This window comes from Dipodomys ordii, unplaced genomic scaffold (genome assembly GCF_000151885.1).
Source record: "Dipodomys ordii isolate 6190 unplaced genomic scaffold, Dord_2.0 Scaffold32, whole genome shotgun sequence".
In the NCBI taxonomy this organism is placed as follows: Eukaryota; Metazoa; Chordata; class Mammalia; order Rodentia; family Heteromyidae; genus Dipodomys; species Dipodomys ordii.
In genome coordinates, this window is record NW_012267248.1 from 375,471 (window position 1) to 390,706 (window position 15,236).

The 15,236-nt window shown below is 37.7% G+C and overlaps 1 pseudogene; it reads left to right on the forward strand.

Annotated features, from left to right (window-relative positions):
• Positions 1–15,236, forward strand: part of LOC105985884 — a 77,753-nt pseudogene that overhangs the window by 19,986 nt on the left and 42,531 nt on the right.

The following is a 15,236-nucleotide window of genomic DNA, read 5'->3' on the forward strand; positions in this document are numbered from 1 at the left end:
CGCTCTTCTCTGTTCTGAAGTTCTTCTTTTCCTCTCTTTCTTTTTTTGTTATTTTCCACCTCTGGTTTTTCTCTGAGTGTTCGTCTTTTTGTTGTTGTCAGTCTCTTGGGGAGATTAAGCATTGGAACTCGAACTCTCTTTTTGGTTGGAGAGAGCTGTGGCATTTCCCTACTGCCCCGTCGCCATCTTGGTCCCCCCTCCGATATTATGCATTTTTGAGAAGAATGTAATTCATTAAGTATGCCTGCACACCATAAGTATCAGAATAATTTGATAAGCTTCTTTTGTCAGTCGTGGGGCTTGAACTCAGCTTGGGCACTGTCCCTGCACCCTTCAGCTCAAGACTAGTGCTCTACCACTTGTGACACAGTGTCACTTCCAGTGTTCTAGTGATTTATTGGAGATAAGAATCTCATGGACTTTCCTGCCCAGGCTGGCTGTGAACCGTGATGCTCAGATCTCAGATTCCTGAGTAGCTAGGATTACAGGCATGAGTTACCGGCATCTGGCTAAAGCATATTCTTTTTCTAGTGAGTATTATTATTATTTTATTGTAAAAATACCATAGAGAGGGGTTACAATTACATGGGCAACAATGCTTGATAAGCATTGTTGTTTCCCCTTCCCATCCCTTCCTACCCACCACCCCACCCTGAGCTGCCACCCACCTCCCCTGCAGCCAAACTTGTAAAGTTAGTTTTCCACATAAGGACTTGTACATCTCATTGTTCCAATGAGTACACCTGTATCTCTATTTAAATGATTTGTTTTTGCCCTTCTCATCCACAAATTAAACCAACGTCAAATACAATGAAAGCAGGGGTTATACCATGGAGGAGGAACATACAAAGCAACAAAGAAATCATCTTATAAATATGTTAGAAGCAATCACAAGAAAGAAAAAAACATTTGAATACTTATCTTGTTATCTTGGGGTTCATTTCACCTAACACCAATTTATCTGACCTTTTCTGCTTGTCTCAGACACATACAAGTTATTGAAAATAAGGGAAACCATGGGACCTATGTTTCTTTGGGCCTGGCTTACTTCACTTAATATAATTTTTTTCCAAGTCCTTCCATTTACTAACAAATGGGAAAATATCATTCTGTCTGATGGAGGCATAGATTTCCATTGTGTATATATACCACATTTTCTTAATCCATTCATCTACTGAGAGGCATCTGGGTTGGTTCCAGATCTTAGCTATGGTAAATAATGCTGCAATAAACATACTTGTACTGGTGGCTTTAGTATGGTCTTGTTTGTGACCATTTGAGTAAATGCCCAAAAGTGGGATTGCTGGGTCATAGGGGAGCTCTATGTGGAGTCTTTTGAGGACCCTCCATACTACTTTCCAAAGTGGTTGAACAAGTTTACACTCACACAAACAATGCAGTAATGTTCCCTTCTGTCCACATCCTCTCCAGCATCTGTTGTTATTAGAGTTCTTGATTCTAGCCATTCTAACTGGGGTGAGGTGGTATCTCAATGTTGTTTTGATTTGCATTTCTTTTATGGCTAGGGAGGTTGAGCATTTCTTCAAGTGTCTATTTGTCATCCTTCTTTCCTCTTCAGAGAAGTTTCTCTTTAAGTCTTTCACCCACTTATTTATTGGGCAGTTGTTTCTTTGAGGATTTGTTGTTGGGGGATTTAATTTTTTGAGTTCAAGGTATATTTTAGATATGAGACCCTTGTCCGTTGTATGGCTAGTGAAGAACTTCTCCCATTCTGTGTGCTTTCTATTGATCTTGCTAGCTATGTCCTTTGCCATGCGGAAGCTCTGAAATTTCATGCAATCCCATTTGTACAACCTTTCTTTGATTTTTTGTGCTTCTGGGTCTCTATTAAGAAATTTTCAGCCTGTGCAAAGGAGACCAAGGGTATATCTTTTTCCATCTTGTAATGTTTTCAGAGTGTCTGCTTTGACTCCGAGGTCTTTGATACATTTGGAGTTGATTCTGGTGCAGGGTGATATATAAGGATCTAGCTTTAGTTTTCTACAAGTAATTAACCAATTTTGCCATCACCATTTACTGAAGAGGCTGTCTTTCTTCCATTCTATTGTTTTAGCTCCCTTATCAAAGATTAGATTGCTGTATGTCTGTGTGTTCATTTCTGGGTTTTCCATTCTATTCTATTGGTCCTGAGGTCTGTTCTTGTACCAGTACCAAGCTGTTTTGATTACTATGGCTTTGTAGTAGAGTTTGAAATTTGGTATTGATATTCCTCCAGCACTGTTCATTCTGTTAAGGATCGTTTTTGCTATTTAGGATCTTTTATTGTTCCCTATGAATTTTTGGATTGCCTCTGCTATTTCCTTGAAGAATGAGGTTGGAATATTAATAGGTATCACATTGAGTTTGTAGATAGCCTTGGGAAGTATTGACATTTTCACGATGTTGATCCTTCTAATCCAGGAACATGGGGGATTTTGCCACTTTCTAAGTACTGTTTTGATTTACTTTTTCAGGTTTTTAAACTTTTCATCATAGAGGTCCTTCACTTCTTTGGTTAAGTTAATTCCTAGTTATTTTATTTTTTGTGGGGTTATTACAAATGGAGTTGCTTTCCTCATTTCATCCATTCTTTTCTCATAGTTGCCATACAGAAAAGCCATTGATTTTTGAGGGTTAATTTTATACCCTGCTACTTTGCCAAAGTTTTGAATCAGCTTGAGTAATTTGGGAGTGGAATCCGTGGGATTCTTTCAAAACAAAATCATGTCATCTGCAAGAGGGAGAGTTTTACTTCATTTTTCCCTATTTGGATCCCCTTTATGTTTGCATCTTGTCTTTTTGTTGTAGGTAGTTATTCTAATACTAGATTGAAGTGCAGTGGAGAGAATGGACATCTTTGTCTCATTTCTGAGTTAAGAGGAAATGGCTTTAGTTTTTCACCATTAAGTATAATGCTGTCTGTAGGTTTGTCCTATACAGCCTTTATTGTATTGAGGAATGTTCCCTGGATTCCTAGTTTTTCCAGAACCTTCATCATAAAGGGGTGTTGGATCTTGTCGAATGCTTTTTCTGCATCTATTGAGATAACCATGTGGTTCTTATTCTTGCTCCTGTTGATGTGATGAATAATATTAATTGATTTGTGTATATTGAACCAGCTTTGCATCCATGAAATGAATCCTGTTTGATCATGGTGTATGATTTTTTGGATGAATTGTTGAAGTTGATTGGCCAAAATTTTGTTGAGAAGTGTTTCATCAATGTTCATCAAAGAATGTTCATCAAAGAAATAGGTCTATAGTTCTCTTCCTTTGATGAGTCTCTGCCTGGTTTGGGATGAGGTTTATGATGGCTTCATAGAATGTGTTTGGTAGTGAACTTTCTCTTTAAGTTTCATTGAAGAGTTGGAGGAGTATTGGTGTGAGCTCTGCTTTGAAGGCCTTGTAGAATTCCATTGTAAAACCATCTGGTCCTTGTCTTTTATTAGATGGGGGAGGGTCTCTTATTGCTGTTTCTATTTCAATGCTTGATATGGGCCTGTTCAGATGGTTTTACCCATCTTGGTTTAGTTTTAGCATGTCGAGATTTGCTAGGATAAGGCCCATTTCTGCCAAGTTCTCAAACTTATTAGCATAAAGGTTAGAGAATATTCCTTTGTAATGTTCTGAATCTTTGTTGTTTCTGTGGTGATGTTTCCATTCTCATCCCCATGCTTATTTATTTGGGTGTGTTCTCTTCTTTTTCTGATAAGATTTGCTAATGGTATTGACATACTGTTTTGTTAATTTTGGTAATTTTTTTGAAGAACCTACTCTTTGTTTTGTTGAATCTTTCTATACTTTTTTTAGGATTCTAATTAGTTTAATTCTGATTTAATTTTAATTATTTCTTTCCGTCTTCTGGATTGGGGTTTGTCTTGCTGCTTTTTTCAAGGAGGTTCAGATGTCTCATTAAATTGTTGATTTCAGATCTCTCCAATTTGTTGATGTAGGAACTCAGAGCTATAAACTTGCCTCTGAGTACTGCCTTTACTGTGTCACAGAGGAGCTGGTATTTTGGCTTACTTCATTTTTGTTGAATATAATGAACATTTGAATTTCCTTTCTAATCTCTTCCATGACCCACTCATGATTCAGCAGTGTGTTGTTCAGCCCTCCATGTGATGCCGGAATTTCTTTGGTGGCTTTTTGTGTTGAGTGCTCAGATCTGTCTCCTTGCCTGGATTTTCCCTCTCTGGCTGAACTCTCTGTACTTTGATGGCACACTTGGTGTAATTCTCTGGCCTAGGACTGTTCACTGTAACACTAAAACTGCTTTCTATGTGAGAGCTTGTTTAGTCTCCAGCTTCTCCTCCGCCATATTACTCCACCGTCTTAAAGCTTAGCTTTTAAAATTAATCCCTATTCATATAAATATCCTTCATTGGATGAACTGACAAATATTACACAGAGAAATACTATATTTGGGACTGAAATTTATAAAGAAAATTTTCAATAACAACTTCAATAAAAAATTTAAAGTTTAAAAAGTTGGAGTTTATACTCTCTTTGTCCCATCTACAGTGAGAATGTAGACCATATCTCAGCAATCAGACTGTTGACATTCAAGAAAATGTCAACATCACCCTGAAGAGCTGCACTGTGATCATGAAGGGTCCCTGCAGAGGTATTTCAGCCACATTAATGTAGAACTCACTCTCCTTGGAAAGAAAAAGAAGATGCTCTGGGTCGACAAATGGTGGGTAAACAGAAAAGAACTGGCCACCATCCACATTATCTGTTGTCATGTACAGAACATGATCAAGGGTGTTACTCTGGACTTTCATTACAAGATGAGTTCCTTATTCAGAAATGAAGTCTCTAAGTTGAAATCCAAAACTCCTTCACTGAGAAATATATCTGAAGAGTTTGGATGAGGACAGGTATTGCTTGTTCGCTGACTCAAACCCAGAAATAGGATTTAATCCATTTCCATAGCCAACATATGAAATTAATCCAGATGCCCCTCAGCAGATGAATGAATCAAGAGAATGTGTTATATATACACAATAGAATTTTATGCTTCCATCGCAAAGAATGATGTTATACTATTTTTAAGGAAATGAAAAAACTTGGAAAAATTAAATTAAGCAAAGTAAGCCAGACCCAAAGAAATATAGGCTTCATCCATATGGCTTCATTCATTTGTTGTAACTAGAAAGTGTCTCTAAGTCCACAAGTAAACACACTGGATGGAAAAAGCATATACTTGAACATGAAAAATTATACAGGACTGTAGACATTCACATGGCAAGACCCAAGGAGGATATTTTTAGGGGAGAATCACAAAAGTTCAATATCTATGGGCATATGCTCATATAAAATACTTATTGAAATGAACTCTAAGAAATTGAAACAAAGTTTTTACATTATTTTGTTTCCTGAGTTTTTTGTTTGTCTTTTGATCTTTTTTCACTGTTTTTGCTTTCTGTACCTTTTATCTTATATATAAGTTAATCTTCTTTAGGGAGGAAAAGGGGAAGACAGAAATGGTGGAACAAAAGATGAATAAATGCAACACTAGACACTATGTTGAAAATGAACTATACTACTTTTGGTGGAGGGTGTTGAGAGGGATAAACTGGGAGAAAACAAGGGAAGTGGTGACACTGTTCAAAAAGAAATATACTTATTACCTGACTTATGTAATTGTAACATCTCTGTACATTGTCTTTACAATCACAATTAAAAATAAGATTAAATACAGTTAGCAAAGAAAAAGATGAATTAATTCTTGAAGGAAATGATATTGAACTTTTCTAAAATCCAGCTCCTTTGATTCGGCAAGCAACCACTGTTAAAAACAATGATATCAAAAGCATTTTGGATGTTATCTATGTTTCTGAAAAAGGGATAATTCAACAGGGTAATTAATAAGATCTAAGAAGCAACACCAAGAATCCTGATACCAATTTTTGATACTTCAATAATTCAATAAAATAATTATATTAAAAAATGGAGTTTACAAAGAATGGGCTTACAATTCAATCAGGAAATGAATGCATACACGAGGGTGGACTCTAGTGTGTCTGAGGAAAAATGATGTATTGGGAGAGAAAAGCCATGTAAAGTGTGTGGACTATGAGCTCATGTTCTTGATCAAGCTGTGATTGATGATATTACTAGGATACACTAGTGGGTGTGGGGCTGTATTTTGCTTTGTGTATCTTGTGTGTGTGTGTGTGTGTGTGTGTGTGTGTGTGTGTGTGTGCTAATCCTGAGGCTTGAAATTAGAGCCTGGGCACTGTTCTTGAGTTGTTCTCTTTTCCTAAAGGCTGATGCTCTACCATTTGAACCATAGCTCTACTTCCACTATTTTACTGGTTAATTAAAGATAAAAGTCTCTCACAGATTTTCCTGTCTAGAGTGGTGTTTGAACTGTGATTCTCAGATCTTAGTCTCCTAAGTAGCCACCAGTGCAATGGATTGAACTCAGGTTTCATGCATACTAGGCAAGTGCTACATTGCTTATTTAACCCAGAACACATCCCTTGCCAGAAAATTGGAAGAGTAAAACTTGGAACCCATCTTAAAGCTCTTATGGCTCTATTATCTCTCAGAATCCCACCTGGCCCATCATACCATACTTTAATTTTGGCTACATCCATGAACTTGTTTCAGATAAAGTAGAAAGTCTACTCCACCCTATTTTCCCACTAGCCCTTAACATCTTTTCTCTCAGTACTCTAGAAAATAAAAACTATTTAACATTCCATTCCCTATACAATCTGGAATCAGACATTGTCTTCCATTGGCTAGAAGCCTGGCTCAAGTGATATAATGACTGTTTAGCTAGGGTAGCAAGTATAAGGCCAAAATTAAATCCCACTACCTCCAAAAGAAGAGAGAAAAAGGAGAAGAAATTTTGATTGGTGTTGATATAATTGGCTTTTCTCCTCTTATAACATCTCTATGAGGTAGAGACATGCCCATGAAACAAAGTGCCAGATTGTCCAATATGCTCCTTACTGTCACCTGAGAAAGCAGAACCCATTCTTGTCTACCCAGCTTTCCCTCTGTTCCTCTCCAGCATCAATCCTCTATCTTCAGTTGCTCTCAGGTTACTTGCTGAATACTTTTCTGATATATTCCCATTGCTTCCAACTCAACACACCAAAGAACAAAACTCATCACCTTTCTGTAAGTTATATTAAATAGGTAGGTTTCACTAGGTGGCTGATGAAGACAACACCACACGCTATTTGGGCAGGGGAAGAAGTTTATTTACCGAACTGCTGCCCCCTCCATGCATGGTGGAGAGGTATGGCTGAAAAGGAAAGGGGTGACCCACCCCCGGGACCAGGAGTTATCTAGGCTAGAGACAGGAAGAGGTGTGGACAGGTGGGGGAAATGTGTGGCCACACAGGATCCAGACATGACTTCAGGGTCTGAGACCCTCCTGAGGTCAGATGGGAGGCATGTGACCAAAGGTGGACCAGGATGTGACCTAGCAGGAGGGGAAGGTAACTGCTTCCAGGTCTGCCAGTTACCTAGGTAACAGATACTGGGCAGAAACTTAGCCAAGAGGTAGGGAGGTGTCCCTGTGCAGACCTTACACTTTCTACTTAGAATGGCCTGTCCTGCTTCACCTGCCAAATTCAGTCAGAGGTGACCCCAGTCTTTGTGGCTTGACTCTATGACTCATTCACCTCTCAAGTTTCCTTTCCTTGTGTGTGATTCATTACTAAAACACAGTATTGATGAGAGGCTTTCTTCTCAGAATTTCTTAGCTTTCCTTTCTAACTTACTTCACCTTTAAGTCCAGGAACTCAGGTTCATTTCTAATGGCCACAGCTCCTGGAAGACTACAAACTCCAGTTCCACTTACAGGTTTTCATAGTTCTGCAATCTTCTGGATTTCAGTACACTAAATATCGAGGATCTCTCTGCCTGTGGGATCCTAAGAAGCCATGCATCGTGCACCATCACTCCTTGAAGTGCCAAGTACTGGGCATGGTGCTCAGCACATGGAAGTTACTCAATAAGTAACTATAACAATATTCATCAAAAATGAATACTGACTCTGAGAGTGGAAGCAGGAATTAGATAGATGCAAAAGCAAAAGGATATTTCTAATAAAATACTAATTGATGCCTGCATTGTGATTGTATCCAAAATGAACAGAAGAATTCTTAACTTTTGGAAGTTCTAATATAAGTTATGGTATTCCTCGTCTGAAAGATGAAATAAACCCACAAAAAACGAAGAGATAACTTTCAAGGTCACAGGCCTTAAGTGGTCAGAAAGCTCTTACTACTTGTTTCTTGTGTGTAATTGAACATATCACTGTCAAATTACCCTTTCTGGAATGCCCATAAGAATTGTACTATTGACAAGAATCCAAATTTTTTAACTTGAGGTTTAGAGCTCTTTACTGATTAGCTAGTCAGCCAGTCAGTTGTCTGGGAGCTGACTACGGACCTGTGAGGAAACTCCCACAGAAAGTTTGTAGAGCAACTTTTTTTTATTTCCATGCATGAGTTGTTGCCTCCAATTCACAAATTACCCTCAGCAGTGGCTGATTGTGCCAGCAGATACCTGGCACTGTCCAGAGACATTTTTGGTTGTCATAACTGGGGAAGGGACTGGACAGTAGGAACCCATATGTTACAAAACACCCTATAATCCTTAGGTCAGGCCCACCATAAGGAACCTCTTAGTGATATATGTCCATAAACCTTGTGCTTGAGAAGCTCTGGTCTTCAGAGCTCTTTTTGCCATTAGTCAATGCCGAAGCTCTTTCAAACTTCCCTCTAATCTCACTCATGCTCTCTGTAGGCTACCAGGATCCCCATTTTCTTTCAAACCTGCCCTTATCAACATCTTTTCTCCACAGACTAGCACATGACACTCAAGTAGATGTCAGCAAAAGTTATCATTTATGCATTGCATATCTTCAATTAAGTTCTATTAAGATTGTGGACTTCAGCACAATGATTGTGGATGATTGTAAGTTTGAACATAAGGTTCACATATGTGATAAATATTTTTAGAAAAACAGTTTTCTAAAACATACAATGAAACTAAAGCTGATTAAATTTACTGCTTTGTTTTATGAATGTCAGGATGTAGAAATAGAGCAAACTCGTTTAAATAATAAGGAAGTTTTAGAATTTCCTTAGAATTTTATTTTTTATGAGAAATATGCCTGTTACTGCAACTCAAATATCATTTAGATCACCTTATCCTTTCAAATTAAAGTAAAATTTTGCTCAGTCCTCATTCTACACACTAGGAGACTATCATTTGTTCCTATCAGTGACTCTTTCAGAAGATACATGTTGTTTGTCTCAGTGAATCTGCTCCTCAGTATCTTCTTCTACTTCCTGCTCTATCGGGCACTCAGCAAACCGGTCTGGCACCAGAATCCTTTCTCCAATGCTGCGATGCTTCCCGGTGTGTCTTTATATGTTTAGAGGTCCTTACAGAATGGCAGAAATACAGAATTAAGTATCAAGTGGTAGACAGCCTTAAATATTTTCCACCTCTGTTTTCAAAGCTGTTCAACAACCTCAATCCAGGAAATGTTTGCTCCAGACTTTGGATCCTTGCTAGATATAAATACATTTTCTCTGTCTTCATTTTACTTCCTTAAATTCTTCCTGTCCTCTGTACTCCAGTTCTGTGAACTTCTTCAAAAAAGTCACCTTATGCCTCTGGATGCACCTAGAAGGATGATCGACAAACCCTAAACAAAGGAATTTGTCCTCCAGAGAGACTTTGGTTTCCTTTAATTATGCTGCTTCCCAAGGACACAGCTCCGTACTCTGGTGAACAGAGACCCTGTCATGAATGTTAGTGATGTCAGCTGACATAAGAAGCAGGAAAAAAAAGGCTGTGAGACCACTGTGTGGCCATGGGCATTTGAAAAAGAGAGAACGTGGCTGATTATTTTGATTTAGGTAACAAGAGTTCTTACACCTTGTTTCTATATAAGCTAAGTAATTTCTTTAAGCAGAAAAGGTCAGATAAGGTGATGGTAGGAAAATGAACCCTAAGATATGTATTTAAATGTTTTTTCCTTTCATGCATTTGTTTCTAATGCATTTATTAGATTATTTCTTTGTTGCTTTGTATATCCCTCCCCCACAGTATAACCCGTGCTTTCACTGTATTTGATGTCGGTATAATTTGTGGAGAGGAAGAGAAAAAACAAGTCGTTTAAATAAGAATTCAGGTGGACACGTTGCAACAATGAGAAGTATAAGTTGTCATGTCAAAAACGAACTTTACAACTTTGGTGGGGGGTGGGGGAGGATTGGGTAGGGGGACAGGGAGAGGGATGGGAAGGGGAAACAAAGGAGGAGGCTACAATGCTGGATAAGAAATGTACTCATTATCTTGCCCATGTAATTGTAACCCCTCTGTACAGTATTTTCACAATAAAAAATAAAAAAATATTTTATTGTAAAAATACTGTATAGAGGGGTTACAGTTACATGAGTAGGGTAATGAGTACATTTCCTATCACACATTGTTACTACTTCCTTATTTTTCCCCTACCATCCCTTCCTTCCCCATCTCCCCTGCTCCTCCCTTCCCCCCCCCCCCGACATTGTAAAGTTTGTTTTCAACATAGTGTCCTATACATCTTGTTGTCACAATGGGTCAACCTGCACCCCCTTTAAGCATCCTGCTATACCCTTTCCCCTAACCAAATTACAAAAATGTATATACAAGATGCAGAACACCAAGATCAAATAGAGTGAAAAAAGGGGTTATACCATGGGGAAAGAGCAAAGGAATTAAAAGAATCACATAGTGCATCATAAGTACTTTAAAAACAATAGCAAGAAAGAAAAAACAACTTGTGCCCCTGTCTTGTGGTACATTTTGCTTAACATCATCTCACATGGTTGTATGTACATAGCCTTTGACTTTCTCTGCTTGTTGTAGACATGTACTAGTCATTGAAAACAAGGGAAACCAAGGGACCTATGTTTCTTTGGGCCTGGCTTTCTTCACTTAATATAATTTTTCCAAGTCTTTCCATTTCCTAACAAATGGGGCAATGTCATTCTTTCTGATGATAATCCAAATAATTTTCTAAAAATATTTTAGAATGCTGAGAGCAATGCAAATGTCACACATGTGGACAGGCTGGCTATCAAAGTCACATTGAAGCCCACTTGGCAGTGAGCTCCTACAAGTGTTTTGGTGGACACTAATAAGCCCATCATTCTGGCTCTGAAAAAAATTACAAATGTACCACTTCCTTTTTTATGTTTGTTGCTGATGCTGCTACTATATACAGGTTACTAATCCATGTTTTTTTAATGAATACAAATTCATTATGTAAAAATTAGGAAGAATGTTCTTCCAAAGAGCACTGAAATTTTGAAAATTTGTATTCTGATGTGTAATTAGGGGTACTTTCAATCTCCAAAAAGAGAGATAAAGTGAAAGTATTTACCTTTGATTGTGATCCTCCTACGACTGTATAACTACAGGTCTTTGGGTTGTTGCTTGTCTTAAAATTGTGCTCTGATGTGAAAATGGATATACTTTCATTTCCAAAGAAGGATAGATATGGTGAAATCATCTATCTTTGATCGTGTACCTCCAAAGTCTGTTACAGATCTCTGGGTTGGTGCCTGCCTTAAAATTGTGTTCTGGTATGGAAACGCATATAATCTTGTCCCCCTAAAAAAAGGAGAGATAGAAAATACCCACTGTTCATTGTAAATGCTTAAAATCTGTGCAACCTTGGGGCTCTGCGTTGATGATTGCCTTAAAATAGTGTTCTGGCATGGGCTTGTTTTTTGTTTTCATGATCAATTCAACAGAACAAGCTGTAGAAACACAAGAAAAACGGCAAGTAAAGGAACCACAACTCCCATTCAAGATAAACAGACACCAGAGCAGTTATTGAATAATCCAGAGGATAGTTCTCAAAATGCTCTATAAACACTACTGGTGAACTTGCTGAATGAAAAGATTGAAAGTCCACATAGAGCTATGTGTGAGCATGATGAGGTAGACCAAGGATTAATTGATGAATTCATGGAATCCACAAAGAGAATGGTGAATGGATTGCATCCGATGGAAAGGGAGTCTAATGAACGTACTCACTCAACTAGAGGATTTGTGAGGAAATACTGAAAAAGCATCCAAGAAGGAAAGAAATCCATGCAAAATCTAAGACAAAGTTTCAACAAAAAACTTGAAGCCATAAAAACTGACTGATTAGGAGGAAGAGAAATAAAAAATAAAGTATAAAGTCTGGAATTAGGAGGAAGAGAAATAAAAAACAAAGTATAAAGTCTGGAGAGTAAACTAGACGATGCAAAAGATTGAATCTCTGAAACTGAAGATAGCCAGGACTTTAAAAAGAGAGAAGAGACAATTAATTAAAACAAATACAAGAAAAAGGATATATCCATTCAAAAGATGGAAGACACTATCAGAAGGCCTAATTTAAGGCTAATGGATGTAGACAAGGTCCTACAGACAGAAGCTAAAGGTCTAGGAAATTTATTAAACATAATCCTATCAGAGAACTTTCCAAAGATCCAAAAAGATAGGCCCATTCAGGTACAAGAAACCTTTAGAGACACAAATAGACCAGAATAGAACAGGACATCCCACCGTCACATTGTAATCCTCACAGGATCAATAGACACCAAGGAAAGGATTGTTAAATCTGTTAGGGAGAAAATATCAATCACCTATAAAGGAAAACTGAATAGCTATATGTTTCTCAGCAAAGATCATGAAAGCAAGAAGAGTCTGGAAGGGTGGATTCCCAGCCCTAAGACAATTATCAAATAAGAATAGTGTACCCAGCTACGCTATTCTTCATAACAGAGACAGAAATAAAAACCTTCAACAGCAAAGAAAAACTAAAACAATATATCTCCAACAAACCAGCACTACAAAAGATACTTAACAGTGTCTTACACATAGAAAACCAATAAGAACATGACAAAGGTAGAGAAACAGCCCCCAGAGAATCAGATTATCATATGAACCCAGATAACCATATTAAAAACTCCTGCTCATGATAATCAGGCAACAGAAAAGTTAATGAATAATCCAGAGGAGAGTTCCCAAAATGTTCTACAAACACTGCTTGTAAACATGATGAATGACAAGATTGAAAGCCTGCAAATGACTTTGTGTGAGCATGATTGGGAAATGCATGAGCGTGATGAGGCTAATTAAAGATTAACACAGGAATTGAGTGAGCATGAGGAGGATAATCAAAGAATAATAAGGTATTCATGGAATCCACAAACAGCACCCTGGGGGAATCCATGGACACCACAAAGGAAATGCTGAATGAAGCCCAAAAGAAGGAAAGGGAGTCCAATGAAACTGTAACCAATCAATGAAGGGATTTGAAAATGAACACAGAAAACCAAATTAATGTGGGAAAGAAGTCCATACAAGATCTAAAACAAAGCTCCAACAAAGAATTTGAAGCCATCAAATCTGACCAATTAAAGAAAAGGAAATTAAAAACAAAGTAGAAAGTCTTGACAGTAGGTTAGACCATGCAGAAGATCGAATATCTGGGACTGAAGACAGCCTAGACATTATAGAGAAAGAAAAGACAAGTATTAAAGACAAATCTAAGAAATATGATAGAGCTATTCAACATTTAGAAGACACCATCAGAAGGCCTAATTTAAGGCTAATGGGTGTAGAGGAGAGCCTACAGATAGAAGTTAAAGGTCTAGGAAATTTATTTAACAGGATCCTAGCAGAGAACTTCCCAAACATGCAAAAGATAGGCCCATTCAGACACAAGCAGCCTTTAGAGCCGCAAATAGACCAGATCAGAACAGGACATCCCACCATCATATTTTAATCTGCACAGGATCAATTCAGGCCAAGGAAAGGATACTTAAATCTATCAGGGAGAAAAGATCACGTCTAAAAGGAAACCAATCAGAATAACTTCAGATTTCTCAGCAAAGACAATTATAGTAAGAATAGCCTGGAATGATGTATGCCATGCCCTAAAGACAAACAACAATCAAACAAGAATACTGTACCCAGCTAAGCTCTCCTTCATAACAGAAAGTCAAATAAAAGCCTTCCACAGCAAAGAAAAATTGAAACAACATATCTCCACCAAACCAGCCCTACAAAAGATACTCAAAGATGTCCTACACATAGAAAACCAGCAAGAGCATGATAAAGGCCAAGAAACAGCCCCCAAACAGAGAGTCCAAGAATCATAGAAAGAACCCAGTTGGCACAGCTACCAAGAAGGTGGACAACAGGGCATGAACTAACAAGCACCTCTAAGTCCTAACTCTCAATATTAATGGAATTTAACTCTACAATTAAGTGACATGGACTATCTTCTTGTATCAAAAAGCAAGACCCTTCTATCTACTGCCTGCAAGAGATGTACCTTGCCAACAAAAACAAGCATATTCTGAAAGTGAAAGGCTGGAATAAAATCTACCAAGCAAATGTCCCCCATAAACAGTTGGGAGACAAAAGAAAAAAAAACAAGTGGGAGTTGCAATCCTAATATCAGATAAAAAAGACATCAAATTAAACTTGGCAAGAAGAGATAAAGAAGGTCATTACATACTAATTAAAGATATCTCTTTTAGGAAGATATTACAATCCTAATTATCTATTCACCAAATAATGAAGCACCAAAATTTATCCAGGAAAAACTACTCTCCCTGAAATCTCACATAGATTCAAAGACATGAATAGTTGGAGACTTTAATACACCACTATCCTTGCTGGATAAATCAACCAGGCAAAATCTCAACAGAGAAACCCTGGATCTAAACAACTGAATAGATCAACTAGACTTATCAGACGTCTACTGAATATTTCACCCCGCAACATCAGAACACACATTCTTCTCAGTAGCACATGAAATATTCTCCAAATAGAACATATTTTAGGTCACAAAGCAACTTTGTACAAATTCAGAAACATTGAAATTATACCTGCATTCTCTCAAACCATAAGGGAATAAAATTAGAATTCAATACCAAAAGCCACCAAAGTAAATACTGTAACACATAGAGGCTGAAAAACACAATTTTGAACCACCAGTGGGTCATGGAAGAGATTAGAAAGGAAATTCAAATCTTCATGTTATTCAACAAAAATGAACACACAAATTACCAGCTCCTCTGGTACACAGCAAAAGCAGTACTCAGAGACAAGTTTATAGCTCTGAGCTCCTACATCAACAAATTGGAGAGATCTGAAACCAACAATTTAATGACACATCTAAACCTCCTTGAAAAAGAGCAG